Source organism: Plecotus auritus (genome assembly GCF_963455305.1).
Source record: "Plecotus auritus genome assembly, chromosome: 13".
Classification (NCBI taxonomy): domain Eukaryota; kingdom Metazoa; phylum Chordata; class Mammalia; order Chiroptera; family Vespertilionidae; genus Plecotus; species Plecotus auritus.
The window spans coordinates 7,998,919-8,015,367 of NC_137779.1; the positions used below are offsets into that span (position 1 = coordinate 7,998,919).

At 50.4% G+C, this 16,449-nt stretch overlaps 1 protein-coding gene across 5 annotated transcripts in view; it reads left to right on the plus strand.

Annotated features, from left to right (window-relative positions):
- Positions 1–9,489: 9,489 nt before the first annotated feature.
- Positions 9,490–16,449, plus strand: part of NOS1 (nitric oxide synthase 1) — a gene marked incomplete at its 3' end in the record, with an annotated part of 102,668 nt that continues 95,708 nt past the window's right edge. For all 5 annotated transcript variants that reach the window (XM_080649548.1, XM_080649547.1, XM_080649550.1 and 2 more), the window contains exon 1: positions 9,490–9,696. The remainder of the gene's footprint in view (positions 9,697–16,449) is intronic.

Sequence of the window (16,449 nt, forward strand, 5' to 3'; positions counted from 1 at the left end):
TTGTTTTTCCAGTGCCATGTGATTTCCCGAGACCCCAGAAGGCCCCTCATTGATTCTGGCAGCTCTCCTACTAGTATTAATCAAATACCAAGGCTGCTTCCTCTCTGGGGGTGTTAATTAGCTAAAGAATAGACCCAACCGATCTCTGAATGGAATCATTGATACCTTTCCTGTGGCATCAACTCAGAGAGGGGTCAGGGTTCCTTGAAGTGCTTAGGAAATTCCTATTTTTTTCATATCGAAGGTGCTATCCTCATCCGTGCTATTATTCATTGGCTGGATACCTAAAGATTTTCCTTCCTGTATTGAACATTCCTTTATTGAGCACCAATTGTATGTATATCCTTCAACCGGCCCTCTCTACCACATTATCTAAAATTACCCCCAGTTGCCCTAACCCCGTGGTCGGCAAACTGCGGCTCGCGCACATGCGGCTCTTTGGCCCCTTGAGTGTGGCTCTTCCACAAAATACCACGGCCTGGGCGAGTCTATTTTGAAGAAGTGGCGTTAGAAGAAGTTTAAGTTTAAAAAATTTGGCTCTCAAAAGAAATGTCAATCGTTGTACTGTTGATATTTGGCTCTGTTGACTAATGAGTTTGCCAACCACTGCCCTAACCCGTTTGCCTTAGTGGATAGAGCGTTGGCCTGCGGACTCAAGGGTCCCAGGTTTGATTCTGGTCAAGGGCATGTACCTTGGTTGCGGGCACATACCCAGTGGGGAGTGTGTGGGAGGCAGCTGATTGATGTTTCTCTCTCATTGATGTTTCTAACTCTCTATCCCTCTCCCTTCCTCTCTATAAAAAATCAATAAAATATATTTTAAAAAATAAAATAAAATTACCCCCAGCCCAGTCCCCTTCTCTGCTCCATTACTTTGCTATTTTTGTCATAGTATTTACCACAATTGGACATCATATTGTTTGTTTACTTGTAGATTATTTTTATTATGGATGTCTTTATTATCTTTATGGTCAAACTTCCCAACCAGACTTTCAGCTCCACGAGGGCCAGGACTAGGTCTGTTTTGCTCACTGCTGTGTCCCCACAGCCTAGAACATACACTGGATGTTCCTGGAATATTGATCAGGAGAAGAGTGCAAAGCACTGGGCCAGGCATTTGTAGGGGGAAAAATACATGATCGGTAAGATGTGGATTCTGGCCAATGCTTATTCGTTGGATGGTTAAGGAAAAATAATAATTACAATTCTGGAGAGAATTAGGTGTGTGCTAAGGAAAGTCCTTACATTCTCTGAGGGCAGGGGGAGAGAGAAGGGGCCTCCTCTACCAACTGCAATTAATTTTTTATGGACTTCTTTGTTTTCTGTCTGTTTCCTCTGATGGCGGGACTGGGACCCTGTCTGTTCAGTTAATCATTAATCTAGGCCCAAGATGGAGTCCATTGTGTGGCAGGGCACATAGTAAGAGATCAGTCAATGTCTTAGTTTAGTTTTTGTTTCCGTCTCCCAGAAGCAGATGGATTCAGACGAGTGTTGGTTGCAATGAATTTCTTTGGGAGGTGATTGGGGGTGGGGGGAGTGGGACAGGGAAAGGAAGGAGCCAAGAAAGGGTGTGTTAGCTGGCAAGTTACCACTGTGGATAATGGGAGCAGAATCCTGCAGGGCAGGCCTGGGAGCCAGTGTAGACCACACAGCTCAACGCCTGTCAGCATTGGTTGAGGGAACTTGTAGGGGGCTATGCTAATTCCCTGACAGCTCATCTGCGAAAGAGTTGTGGGTGCTGCCAGCTGGAAGTTGGAGCCACATGTCTGGGAATGGTAGGTGCCAGGGGATATAAGTGGGCCACTGCCAAGAGGTGCTACAGTAAATATTTATTGAATGAATCAATGAATGGACCTTGGTTGAATGCCTACTAAATACCAGGTGCTTTATAGCTGTTTGTTAATATGATTTTCAAAGCTTTTGAAAGGCAGGTAAATACTGCTCAGAAAGGTTAAGTAACTTGCCCAAGGTCACACAGCAAGCAAGAGGCAGAGCCTGGATTTATTGAGCATGTATTATGTGCCAAAGATTGTGCCAAGGGCTTCACATACTTTACCTCTGTTAATCATCACAATCCTATCAGGTAGGGAAGTCATCATCCCCAATTTTGACAGATGAGAAAGCTCAGAAAGGGTAATTATCCTGCCTAAGGTCACACAGCTAGAAGTGGCAAAACCCAGGACTGACTCCAAAGCCTTTTAATCACACCGTATACTTGCACACTCCCCTCTTCCACACAATTAGAGCAGAGTGTGAGACATTTTGCTTGAGTGTCAGTTTGAATAAATCAAATGCCAAGACATATGAAGCTAACAGAACTCTGAGCTGTCAGCTGGGGACAAGGAAGGGGGTTCTGTCATTAAGGTTTACAAGCCATGGTGAGGCCAGCAGGATCCCTTTCAGGGTTTGGGGCAGTATCAGCTGCAAAGTGTCAGCACAATAGCAGACTGGGTTGTCACTACTCATGACCGAGAACTCGTCTGGCTCCCCTATTAGACTGAGTGCTCCAGGAGGCAGAATTCCTGCCTGGGGATCTCAGGTACCCCATGCCCTGGCACAGTGTCTGGCACGTGGCCCACCAAAACAGAATGATTAAATGGACAATAGGAGATGCCACGGAGAGCTCCCAGACCAGTTGCTCTCAAGTTGGATTTTCAAATGGAAGTTAAATGGGAAGCCAGATACATAGGTAAAAACAGCTCAGCTCTGAATGGAGGGAGAGGCTAGGGGAGGAGTCCCCAAGACCCCCAGCCTTACCCTCCACCACCACCTGCACAACCTGCAGCCCCAAGATACTGCTGCAGAGCCCAAGAGGGTTCTAGAACAGAGGAGGAGGTTATGCTCCATCCAATCCCCTTAATTTTATAGACGGGGAAGCAAATACCCAGAGTAGATGGAGGATGAGAAGTCAAATACCTTGACCCCAGTTTTGGTCGCTTTCCAGAACACCAAGATGAAATTTTACCTGCCTCTCTCTCTACCACCTCCCCATTACCCTCTTCCAAGGACTGGTCTCAGGGTTTTCCTGATTCTTAGAAATAAGGCCAGGTGTGTCATCTTTTCTCTGCTGGCCTGTGGTATGACAGGGAGGGCCAGAATTGTAAGCGGTGTCTGCTTTGATGGGGGTGAGGGATGTTATTGTTGCTGATGCTGTGTCATTGAACTTGAAGTCTCTGCAAGCTGAGAATGAGGACCCAGCCAGCTCCCTGGGGTGCTTTACTAGCACAGAGTAGCTGACTCGGAACCAGAAGGCCACTGCCTCAGTTTCCCCTAAGTAGCTCACTACAAATACAACCTCTTGGGTCCCACTTGAGACCCATAGACTCAAAATCTTTGGGAGCAGCATCCAGGAACTGGTATTCTCTTTCTCAGGCGGTGCTTATGCATCTGCCAATGTAAGGACCACCACTTTGTGTTCTGATTAAGACCTTGGTCTGACTTCTCACACTGGCAGCCAAAGTGGTCTAGTTTGGTAGAACATTGCTTTGAAAACATTTGAATGCGAATGCCTTTAGGTGGGCATGCCCCCATCCAGATGGCCGCAGGCCTCACTGCTCCCTAATGTCTCAGACCCAGCCCATTCCCTGTGCTCCCTGGAAGCACTGGCTGCTTCTCCCTGCCATTGACTTCATAATGCAAATACTGTGACCCTTCACACCCCGGTGAGGCAGGCCATCAGTCACTCCAGGTTTAGAGGATTCTGAGATATGGTGCCTTGAGTTGAGGTGGGAAGCATAGGTAGGGAGCCCTGCAATGGGAGTGTAGGGGAGAACAAAATGACTGAATTGGGGTATGAACAGCAAACGTAGGGCTCCATCCTATTTTTCACTTGGTCCCCTGGGGTGCTCCAGGCCCCCACCCCTCCTCTCACCCACACCCTAACGCCCCCACCCTCACCTGCCTCCTCTGTGGACAGATGCTACCAGACTGGATGGCAACCAGAAGATACAGACAGTCCCAGGTATGCCCAGCACTCTCATCCTACTCAGGTCAGCTCAGCAGTTGAAACACAGGCCGAGATCTCCAAAGCTGAGTAAATAGAAGCTCAGACCTACATGGCAGGTATTGGAAAACAGAAAGGCTACAGTGAAGGTTCAGCGCCATCTGTCGGGCACTTAGGGAACTGCCACTCTGCCTGGCTGGGCTGCATAGAGCAAAGGGCACCACCAGCAAACTAGCCAGCAGGGGTTTCTCGGGCAAGAAGTTGACTCCATTTGCCCCTTAAAGCACCTTGAGAGAATGTCTGGTTCAGGTGCTCTTAAACTCTTCAAGATCTCAGACCCTTCTCAGAGCCACTGAACACTATGAACCCTCTACCCCAGAAAAGCACACTTGTACTTGATTTTGCATATAATTCCAGGGAGTTCAGAGTCCTCCAGTTAAGACTCAGAAATGCCAAGGGGTTTTCCCAAGCTGACACAGCCCATGGGTGGTAGAGCCAGGTCTGGAGGGGCCAGATGTCCCAGCTTCAAATAGAATGTTCTTTCGTATACTCCTCTCTCTTTCTTCCTTGTCAGAGTTTTGCAAATATTCCGGGGTGGTGGAGGGAGATGTTGACCAGCAGCAGCTACTGTGTCACCTGCACCCATCCTGACATTTCTAGATTCTCAGACAAGCTCGCTCCCTGGCCCTGCTGGCCTGCCTTACCCGAGGACCCAGGGCACTGTGGAGACCCCTGGCTTAGTTAAGGACCCCAGAATCAACTTCCTGAGCTGGAAGCCAGGACAGGGATGTGATGGGCCACCGACAGGCTGTTGCCCTCGGGTAAATCACTGAACCTCCCTAGGTCTTGGCCTCCCCACATATAAAGTGCCCGAGTTGGGGACAGCCGTCTCCAAGGGCCCTTCCATGGCGCTGCCCCTCTCTTCCTAACTGCAAGACTGACCAGTAGACATAATCCTGCATAAGCACATCTGAGCGACTTCTCTAGCCAAGTGCCTAGTGACAGGGTCAAAAGCTGGATTCTTTTCCAGAATCAGGGGACCTGGGTGGGTGGGGTAGGGGGAGTTCTACTTAAGGGAGGGGATCTATGTGCAATGGGAGCAGGGGACACAGAAGGCACCCGCTGGGTCTTTCAGGGCACGCTGTGGGCCTTCAGCTCAGGACAGGCTGGAAGGGTGTGAGGGATGGTGTGTGATGAATAAGAGGCTGACATCACACATTGGGTTTGGCATAAAGCTGATGGCTAAAAGGAGAGAGTTACTGTTACATAGCTGGAGCCCTCATTTGTTCAGCAAACACGGATGTGGTTTTGGGTTGGAGCAGAGGTTCTCAAACTTGAACAAGATTGGGACTTCTGGAGAGCTTGTGGAAAACAGATTGCTGGGCCCGGTGTGTATCTGGTTCAGCAGGTCTGGGCAGGGTCCAAGAACTGGCATTTCCTTCTCTTTTACTCAATATTATTTTGTGTTCATTTCAGGGTCACAGCATACTGGCTAGACAATCATATACTTTACAAAGTGATCCCCCTGATATTTCCAGTCCCCACCTGGTACCACACATAGTTATTACAATATGATTGACTCTTATCTTCTAGACTGTACATGACTGTCTTGTAACTACCAATCCGTACTTCTCAATCCCTTCACTTTTTCATCCTGTCCCCCATCCCCCTCTCCTCCGGCAACCATCAGTCTGAAGAACTGGCTTTTCTAGTACGTTTCCAGGGAGTGCTGAGGCCTCTGGCCCAGGGAGCATGCTTTGGGAAGCACCGGCTTGGAGGGAGACATGGGACAGATGCGCCGCGCCTTTGTGGAGCTCTTCTTGGCCCAGACTAAAGAAGTGTATATTCTAAAGTGTGATGTGTTATGAAAGGTGCTGTGGGGGCTCGGAATAGGGGCATCTCCAAAGAGGGGGTGGCTACGCTAAGACCTTTAAGTAGAACTGACCCAGCAATGTGTTAGAAAGGGGTGAGCTTTGCTAAACACTTACTAAGAATGTTCCAGAACACCTCTCACATTTCTCATCTATTCTTCCCAGACAATGGGAGGGAGGGAGGACTATTCCCATTTTACAGATGAGAAAGCTGAGGCTCAGAGAAGCAAAGAAGTGGACCAAGATCACATAGCAGGAAAGTAGTCCAGTCTGTCTGCTCATAGGATACCTGTCAGCTGCCGCACCCCCCCCCCCTGCTGCTTCTGCCCTGCACCCTCATATCCCCCACCCCTGGGGCCACTGCCACCTTGATACATCTGCAGGACATGGCCAGCCACAGTGTGTCTGCTGCCCCTGCCGCTCAAGCCCTTCAAGTGTTTTCACTGCTGGGTGAATTCAGCAGATGCTTTTCGATCGCAGCCTATTAAATTAGCCCTTCTCTGCAGCCAAAAGAAGATAATTATGTTTTCATTAGCCCTGGATAATGTATTACCCCCTCGGTGGCAGCCGCATCGACGAACCTTCTTCCCTCTCCTCCCCTAGGCTCCCCCCAGGGGCCACCTCTGTGCTGCTGGGTGGGGACTGGTTAGGGTCTAGGTGGCAAGGAGTGGGGAAAGGGGGAGCCTTTCTTCGGTTTGGAGAGGCCTTTTACCACCTGCCATCCACACGGATGGAGGCTATGAGCCCGAGAGAAGATCCAAGAATAATTGTTATCTTAGTGACCATTCAGGGAGAGCTTGCTCTGTGCTGAGCCCTGGATATGTCTATGCTTCCTGAATCTGGGAAAAGGGTGATACTATCGACATCTTCCTCTGAAGACCAAGGGGGCCCTGGTGGAGTCAGGTTAGAGTGAATGCCCAGGGGAACGACTTAAAGAGCCACCATGTCCAGGAGCTTTTGGGACACTGTCACTCTGCCTAGTCCAAGGGCAATCACATGGCTACGAGTCTCTGGTCTTTCAGCACCAGTTGTTGAAGCCCTCTAGGGTCATGGCCCAGCACAAGTGAAGTGGGGAATGTCCCCAAAAGCCAGACACTCCCCTGCCACCCCAAAGACAGCTCTGAATCATCACTCCCCCTTCTTCACAAGGTGGCGGTGGGGAGGCAGGAGGAGACTCGATTTGGGGTCAGTAGGACCAGAGCCCTAATAGTTCCTTTACCACCACTTCACGGGGTGACCTGGAGCAAGTCACCACCTCTCAGAGCCTCTGCTTTCCCCTCTGTAAAGTGGGAACAAGAAAAGGAATCATCTCTTGCGATTTTTATGAGTCAGTGAGATGTTCCTATAAAATGCTTGGTTCAAGACTAGTGAAATACTAAGTGCTCACACAAGCTCACCATTGTTTTTTCTATTGCTACAACTGGTTTTGTTACGAGTACCCTAACCCCACAGAAATAAGCAGAGTGAGGGAGTCTTCCTCTCTCTCTCTGTCTTTCTCTTTCTCTCATACCCACGCACATACCCTTGTGATGACCAGCTCCCACCTTGGCTGGGAAGCCCTGTCTTTCCAAATCTGCTTCAAGCACTATGTTACCTACTGGTGCTTTGCTCTCAATTGCACAGGACCCCTGACAGTGAGGACAGAATTCAGGGAATGGGGTTTCTGCCCCCTCTCCCTGAATCCAGGCCAACTCTGCCTTTTTCAGGCCCAGCCCCACCTTGGCCCTGACCCCACCATCTCGTGGCTGCCCATTGTGTATCAACCACCCTTCTCCCCAGTTTCAAAACAGGAGGTGTCCCCAGCGTGGGCCTCTTCTGGCCCCACCTGAACCCGTGCAGGCATGGTCCCCGTTCTGAGCAGGTGAACCACCAGCCCAGTGGAAGAGCAGCTTCCCTTCCCCCTGGCTTCCTGATTTTCCCCAGTTGCCATGGTAATTAAGGGGAGCAGTGTTCTGAGTCTGACACCACTGAAGCCCAGCACTCAACTTTGAAATGGTTCTGGCAGGGGAAGTAGGGCTCCGGCGGGAAGGGCTGGGCTTCAGCCCGGCTTCCCTGGGATGCCCCATCCAGCCTTGATGTCACTGTTCTTATTCTCATCGTTGTTATTATTCTTGGCTCCTGTTTACTGAGCATTTACTATATGCCAGGCACTCTGCCAAGCGCTTCACCACTACCATCTTACTGTATGAATCTTCACAACGACCCCTGGCCCATTTCACCGCTGGGGAAACTGAGGCTCTGGAACTTGCCCCGTGGGGCACAGTCATGAAGTGGCATAGCCCCGGGACCAAGAGGGAATGTCTCATGTGTTCTTTCCAGCGTGCTGAAGACACAGACCTCCATGCACCCCTGCCAGCTTACTCTTCCTCCTCCTCTCCTCATCCCTCACGCCCTCCTCCTTCCCCCAAAGTCACACCCCTCTCTCATGCTCGATGTGCAAGACAGCGTGAAAAGCATTTATTAGTGACAAAGGGGGCTGGTGTTTCCTCTTTCCCTCTTTGCACAGCTCCCAGCCTGAGTGGGCTTGCTCCCCTGGGTGAGACTGGGGAGAGGGCAGGGTCAAGCCACCCAGAGCCAGGCGCTGAGTGTATGTGTCTGAATTCTCCTCTTTGCTTGATTTCCCCAAGAGTGTGTGAGCAGCAGCAACAGTGAAATGCAAAATCCTGTGCAATCTGCCCAGGAAAAGACAGCTTTGAGAAGGGTTTATATGGTTACCCATATGTTAGGGTCCCTAAGAAAGGAAGGAGAGCTCGGTTCTCTGCGTCTTCCCCTCCCCCAGCCCAGCCCTCAGCCTCTCTCCACCTGCAGGTGCACCAGGCCACAGGTGAGCCTGCCCCTTCCCTGCCGTCTGCCCAGCTGCCGGGCCTAAGTCCTGCTCCAGGGAAGACCAGAACAAGGCAGCATTCCCAGTCCTGGCTGCCAGTCTTCCTGTCTGCCCACCAGGAGCCAGGGTCAGAACTCGGGCAGCAATCTTCTGGTGGTTCCTGGGGGCCCTCAGCCCTACCCAGTGGGAGAGGCTGTGCATCCCTGTCCCATTTAGGAATGTTATCCCAACACTGATGTAGAAACAGAAATAAACATCCCTGCCTCCATTCTGGTCCTCTCTGCCTAAGAGAACTGCCCCTGTGGCTAGTACATTCAGCCCCCTCCTGGCTCCCAGAAATTGTCCTGGCGTGTGTGTGTGTGTGTGTGTGTGTGTGTGTGTGTGTGTGTGTGTTTCCTGATAGAAAAAAAATGGAAATTAGGTTATATAAAAGATGTATGCTTTGGAGCCCAGAGCGGCTCTTTTAATGAGGGTTGCCACGTCTCCCTCCCCACACCCAATAAACCAGCGGGGTTGGACGTCACCGCTAATTCGTTTCAGTGATGATAGGATAAAGGAGGGACATTAAGAAATAAATTCCCCCTCAGGACCCTCACTGAGCGCATGGCTCAGTCCCTACATATCTATGCCACTGGGCTAGGAGCTACTTAGCTTTGTGCCATCTCCAAGCCGCGGCTCCTCCGAGGGGCAGCCAGCTTGCGGCCAGACCCGGTGAGCCAGGGGCGCGCGTGCAGGGCGCCCGACACTGCGAGGGGGACCCACCGCTTCCGTGCCTGAACTTGGGATCGCTGAGGAGGAGGGAGGGGAGGGGTGAGGGGTATGCAAGAGGGGGTGGGGAGGGATCGGAGAAACACAAAGCGGAGCGGACGGGGGAAGGACGCGCGCAGCTCCTACCCGGCGTGAGTGGGTGCGACTGGCGTCCTCCGGCCGTGCAGGGCGGTGGACCAAGGATTCGGACCTGGGAGGAAGAGAAGCAGGAGGGGAAGGTGGAAGAGGCGGCTGGCGCGAGGATCCTCCTGCCCGAAGAGGCAGCTTCAGTGCCGCCCGGCTTGTGGCAGGTGAGTTCTCGGCCCAGGCTTCCTCTGGGTCCCTTCTGGCTACCTGCTCCCCCGTGAGCCCCCAGAGCGCGCGAGAGGCGCGGGGTTTGCCAAATCCCAACTTGGTTCGGGCAGCCTCAGTCCCCTCCCCGCGGGCGGCCTCGGGTAGGGGGCTCTGGTCCAGGGGTCCTCACGCCCACCCTGCTCCAACTTTACGGGGACCCCGTCTCCCTCCAACCGCGCGCTCCTCGCTCAGAGCTGTGCGCCGACGTTAATGGCGGAACCCTGGCACCGCTTGCTACCCACAGTGGGCAGCCGAGGCTGGGGGACGCTAGCCCTGGGCATTTGGGCACCTGCCCAACCTGAACTTTAAGCTTTCCTTCATGCCTGGTTCCTCTGATGTATGGCACCTGCGAGCCCGGGGTAATGGCGGCCTCGTTAGCATCGCCAGCCACCCTCGGTGGGGGGCTGAGACTGGGCGGGCTCTGCTCCTTGGAACGTCGCTCCTGCCTGGCTTCCAACTTTGAGAGGATCCTCATTGCGCTCCGCAGTAATGGCAGGGGCCCCTGCACCTCTTCCTTCTGTCCTGCGGGACGGGGGTGTAAGAGCTCTGGTTCCCAGAACCTGGGAAAGTTGTGCTTCCGGCTGGAAAGCGGCTCTAGGGCTCCCCGTGCGCCTCCTTGACTGGCAAGGGGTGCGCTTCTCTGGGATAAGCAGCCGGGACCGTGTGCACTGCGCGCGATGTGTTTGCTCCCGGTGGCCAAGGGTTGGAGCAGGGTCCCTGCAAGATCCAAATTCCAGGGACACGTAGGGGCCCTTGGGTCTGAGGGTCGGAGGAGGGTCCCCAGACCGAGCCCTAGAGACTGCAAACCTTTGCTCCAGGCCCCAGGGCACTGTGACCAGTGTGCGGAGGTTCTCCCTGCTGGCTGGCACCCAGCGTGGAGTGGCTGGCGAGCGCCAGAGGAAGGCAGGCGAACTAGGGCAGGAGGCTTCGGAGGGACACCCCTGGGTTCTAACCCTAGATGTACCCTGTGCTTGTGTGGCCTTAGGTGAATCCCTTCACCTCCCAGCCAGCATTCTGCTGTCTGTAAAATGGGGAAACAGTGCAGACCTCTATCGCGGCACTGTTGCAAGTATCCTCATTGCGCTCATGAATGTGAAAGTGAAGCCTAGGTTGAGTGCTCAATTCACAGGAAACGCTGCTGCTATTTTATTATTTAAAATCCAGATCCAGACGGTTTGGTGGTCAGTGGTTTCCTGCCCAAAGAAACTGGGGGACCGTCCCTCAGGCTACAGTGGGTTGCACTCACCTCCAGTGGGACCCAGGTAGCCCGGGGAATGGGCGTAGATGGTTTCTCGCAGATGAAATCCTTACAGCCCGCTCAGCCTGGGAGCTCAGGCCCCCGAAGAAGGCACAAGCAGGGACCACAGAGGAAAGGCTCTAGGACGTCCCCAGGCAGAGGTGCAGGGCTGGCCAGTGGGTGCAGGCACATTGTCTGGCCTCCTCTGATGGCCCAGGAGGGAGGAAGGGGCTGAGCCTCAGGCTGGTCCCCAGGGAAAGGAAGGAAAGCCTCTCCTCTTCCATGTCTCTAACAGGGGTTGGCAAGCACTAGGGGTTCACAAAGATGCAAAGTAGCGTTGATTCTCCCCATCGTTATTTAGAACTTAGATAAAACAGGGTAGAAGCCTCCTGCCCAGCCTGCGGGAGTGGCATCCATTCTCCACTGCCCTCAAGCGTCTCAGCAGACAGATTTGAGAAGCCTTGGCAGGTCTCTGAAGGGAGACATTCTGACCCACCATGTCCAGCACCCCCACCCCCGTCCTTTCTACCAGCCCCAATTTCAGAAGCCTGAAGGATGCACAGCTTTGTGCCATCTCCAAGGCCCTGCCACATGCAAGGTATTCCTGGAATATCCTCAGGAATACTCCCCCCAGGTCACTGGCACGGTGTTCTGAATCCCATTTTGCAGATATGAAAACTGAGTCTGGGCAAGCCAAGGAACCTGCCCACAGTCACCTTCCTGGTAAGTGGCACAACCGGAGACCTCAGTCCTGGTTTAGGGCTTCTTCTTCAGGGAATTTTTTACACCTCCCTGAGGAGGTAAGCATTTTTACGTGTGCTCCGCCCATAGCAACCACAGCCTCATGTCCTGATACATCTGTTCAGCCAGAGGCTACTCCAAAATCAGGGGCGGACTTTGTCTCCAGAAATTGTGATTTCCCCAAAGTCCCAGACCATGTAGAAAAAGAGCACGCAGCACAGTAAAGAGATCTGGTAAGGATCTCTACTTGAAACCAACCTTAGCTCACTGCATGGCTGTGTGACCTCTGGCTGGTTACTTAACCTGAGCTTCAGTTCCATTATCTGAAAAATGAACAATAACTCCCACAAAGGGTTGTTTTGAAGATTTTGTGATAAGTTGTTCTGGAAACAATAGCTTTATGCTAAGATTAGTGGTTGTACAAAATAGGGAACCCCAGAAGAAGTAGCAACCATTTGGGGCCAATAATGTGGATATGGTTTCCAGACTAGCCTGCCCTTTGCTCTTCCTGCCTCTTTATTTTCTCCAGATGGCCAAAGCAACCCTCCACCCCCAGTTTGAGTTTTTCATTAGGGAAGGACCACCCCTGGGAAAGGTGAGAGGCTAGGAGTGGACTGGTGGGGTAGGCTATTTTCTGAGGGTCTCTGGAGCTGAACTGCAAGGTGCTGTCCAAGGTACCACCCAGACAGTTGTCAAAAAACGCCTTGCAGATTCTGATTTTCAAGGATGCAAGAAGATTTGAGTGTCAGTTCACCTGGGTATTATGAGCACACATAGGTGTGGCTGTGCTGCCTTTTGGAGTGTATGTCTTGGGGTGTCTTAGGACAAGATTCCGTGTGTTGCCTGTCACTCAGTTTCTGTGGGTCTGAGTCTTGGATTGCAGTTGAGAGCCACAGGCAACAATCTGTACTCTTTAGAACTGGAGCTTTTTCCTATTGGAAACCAGGTTGCGCAGAAGTTGAATTTGGTATTCCAGAACCAGTGTTCATTGTGAACAAAGGGACGTGCTTGCCACTGAGGGTCAGTTGGGTTTGTGTGGTTAACAATATGAAGGCTGCAGTGATGGTAGATGTGACCATTTCTCTCATTCTAATATATGATAGTATCAAGTCATCATCTGATCTAGCACATGCTCAACAACAGCCCAGGGGACCATCAGCATCAGACTCCACCAAGGTCCTGGTTAGAAGAGAGATCCCACCCACATCTAATGAATCAGTGTCCACAGGGGAGACTGAAGTTTCTATGTTGTTAATGAGACTTATCCAGGAGACTGTAATGCCCTCAGCTCTTGTCCATCAGCCTCATTTTGCAGAGGGATAAACTGAGGCCCAGAAAAGGTATGTTACTGGCTGAAAGTCACACAGCACAGTATTGACAAAGCTAGGATAGAACCTCAGTGTCTTAACTCTATGTGAAGTGCTTATATATCATAATGTCACATTTAGCCCCATTGGTTGACTCATCTGTCCTTTCAAAGAGGAAATTCCTTTTTAAAGTGGCTCAGTGGTTGAGCATTGACCTATGAACCAGGAGGTCACAGTTCAGTTCCGGTCAGGGCACACACCTGGGTTGCAGGCTTGATTCTCAGTGGGGGGCATGCAGAAGGCAGCCCATCAGTGATTCTCTCTCATCATTGATGTTTCCTCTCTCCTCTCTCTGTCTCTCTCTCTCTCTGTCTCTCTCTCTCTCTCTCTCTCTTCCTCTCTAAAACCAATAAAAAATATATTTTAAAAAGTGACCTGTCAGATACAACTTTATGAACCAAGTAACACAGGAGCTAATAAACCCTGTCTAACCACCACTGGTTTCATCAAAGCGATTCATTTGGACAGCTGAGTTGCCCCCCCCCCCATACACACCCCCAACCTTTGCAAGTCCTGCATATGCTGATGTTGCTCACACACATGTTCTAGGAAGGAGAATCATGAGCATCATCCTGTAAGTCTGGAAAATTGAGTCCACTTGACCTTATTAAATGAAAATGATCTGTCAACAGAAAACGTCCCAAGTCCCCAATAAAAGTAGAGGCAACAGGGTACAGTGGGCGTGGATCTTGGCATGGCCGTGTTTAGTGACGATAAACTGATCGATGATTCTCTTTCATCATTGGTGTTTCTCTCTCTCCCTTTCCTTTCCCTGAAATCGATAAAAACATAAAAATATTTTTTAAAAAGAAATGCAAGAAGGAGAGACCCATTTAGTTAGCCAACTGATGCGGGCCGCGCCCCTTCCACTCGCTCAGCCCCATTGTTCTGTTCTATGAAATGAAGGAGCTGGGACTCAAGGGTAACTCTGCAGGTGTGTTTGAGTTTGCATTTTGGTTTCATTTGGTTTGGTTTTATTGTTGCCTTTGGGTCACAGGCCACACCATTAAATACTGTTTATGTCTTGCCTGGACCTTTAAGACATTTGAGTTTACAACCCTGAGACTAACTTCCCTCAGACATGTTTAATCATAACGTTCTGTGTCTTGCCCGAGACAAACGTTTGCCCAGTCCTCGTCCATTCGTTGCATCTGTGATTTCTGCTGACAGGTCCTAAGAGAAAGACTACTCTGCTGGGACGGAAGCACGGAGCCCTTTGCAGGAGCCAGTTCCCATTTCCAGCCTGGCGGCATTTTCTCTCCCCACCTCTGATTTCTGTACACTGCCACCTCCTTTTTAAGGTCACCACTTCTCAATTGGGGATTCCCCAGAAAACAGAGGCCTTCTTTAGGGCTATCCACGATGCTTTGGGAGCCTTGGACTAAAGGCACCTGAGAGAAATCCCACAGATTTTTCAGGTGTGTCCTGAAAAGTGTCCCCACTTCTGCCGGGAACCTTTGCCCACTAGCATTAGCTAACACTCGGGAATCTCTATGCAAAACCTGGCAGCTAAGTGACTACCGTGTTGATCGAAGAGGCAGGCCTTTCTGAAACCTGTCTCCAGGTGGGAATGAAGAAAGGAGCTTGTGGACTCAAAAGAGCTTGCTCAACATCAGATAATACTGATGAGCATCCAGTGTTTCTCAGCTAAAGGATTTTGTGTCTTCAACAAGTCAGGAAAGCCGCTTCTGCATCAAACAAGCAAGCTCTGACCCCCAGCCCGTGCCAGATCCTGTAAGAGAGTGGGGCCTAAAGAGGTGGAAGACCCTCAAGTACTCTCAGTGTCTGAGGCAGGGATCAACTTGCCAGTAACTAGGACGCAATGGGACAAACAATGTGGTCCGGTCATCCCCTCTGGTCATTTAAAGGGCCATGTGGATCACATTGGTGCTGTATTTCATTTCAAGAATTTTAAGCATAACAATGTAACTTACAGGGTTAAATCAGAGTTATACTCGTTAGCAACTGACATGCTTTGGGCACGTTTTCCTCTTTGATTTTGGAAGCAGTCTCTTATTTCTAAAACACTCAGTAAGGAAAATGAAAGCCAATTATGTTCATGTACCAGAATTCAGGTAATGAAAGGGGTCAATAACATCTGGGTGTTAGTTTATTAAGATCAGTCTTAGCTGGAAAAACCTTCATTGTCATTTTCCCCTGTATGGTAGTCACTGAAATGAAATAACTTTGTTGCAAGGCATGATATAAAATGATGAGACTGGATGGATTTTTTTTTGGCTTGATATTTTTGTTTTTATTTTTTAAAAAACATGCACAAACCCCTACGTGTAGATATATGTGGTTTCCTTAACTGCGGCCTTCCCCACCCAGGATTTCTTGGTGGGGGCAGGGGGGGTAACCTTCTTCAAGACTTGCCCTAAGACATGAAGATATTTCTTTTTGAGTGGCGATGCCTTATCAGTTTATATTTCAGAAACGGCAAGAAGTCATCAGGAGCCACATCTTGCAGTTGAAACGGATGATTGTCTTGGATGAGATTCAGTTTTGAGGGGGACTCTTTTTAAAACCACGTGGTGTAACCAGACGGGATATCTTGTTTGGTCCCAAACTGGTGCCAAGCAGTGAACCCTGGACACTTCATCTTGTGACTGACAGCCAGAACCAGCTCCCAGGAAGCCTAAAGTCTTTCCCCTCCAGAGCCCTCAGCAGCCCACTGCTGGCTGTAGATGAGCTTCTCTCCTAAGCAGCAGGTTCAGATTCACTATTCAGGTTACCATCGTGTAAAAAGCCTTAACTGGGTATTCGGTGCCATTTTCCCAGTATGGTTAACTTTCTTGGGTGTAATAATGGAACTATGGATTTTATGGGCGATTATATTTATTCTTAGACTATGTTTGCTTTAGAATTTAGGGCTGAAGCATTCTATTTTCAAATGGTTCATTGTAAAAGATAAGGTAGGTAGGCAGGCGTGTAGGTAGGAAGAAAGGAAGGGATAGAGGGAGGAAGGATGGAGGTAGGTAGAAGGTAGGGAAGGAGGGAGGCAGGGAGATAGATGATAGATCGATGGGTGGATTGATAGAAGGATGGGTCAATCAATTGATTGATAGATATGGCAGGCAGACAGGGCAAATACAGCAAATGCTAATAGTCATTAAATTTGGTTGGAAGTTGGTAAGTGCTGTGCTCTTTAATTTTCTGCGTCGAAGTATTTCATAATAAAAGTTGGGCAGCCAGAATAGCTTTAGTTAGACTTTTCTTAGGAGAATAATATTCACCCTCCCAACTCTAGCCCTGCCCCCCACACAACACCTATACACACCTGCACATGCCCAGACTCACACTCATGGGCACCTCTTTTCCTGGAAGAAACAACCCTGCAGTTTTGCAGAAGGTCACTGTTCTCC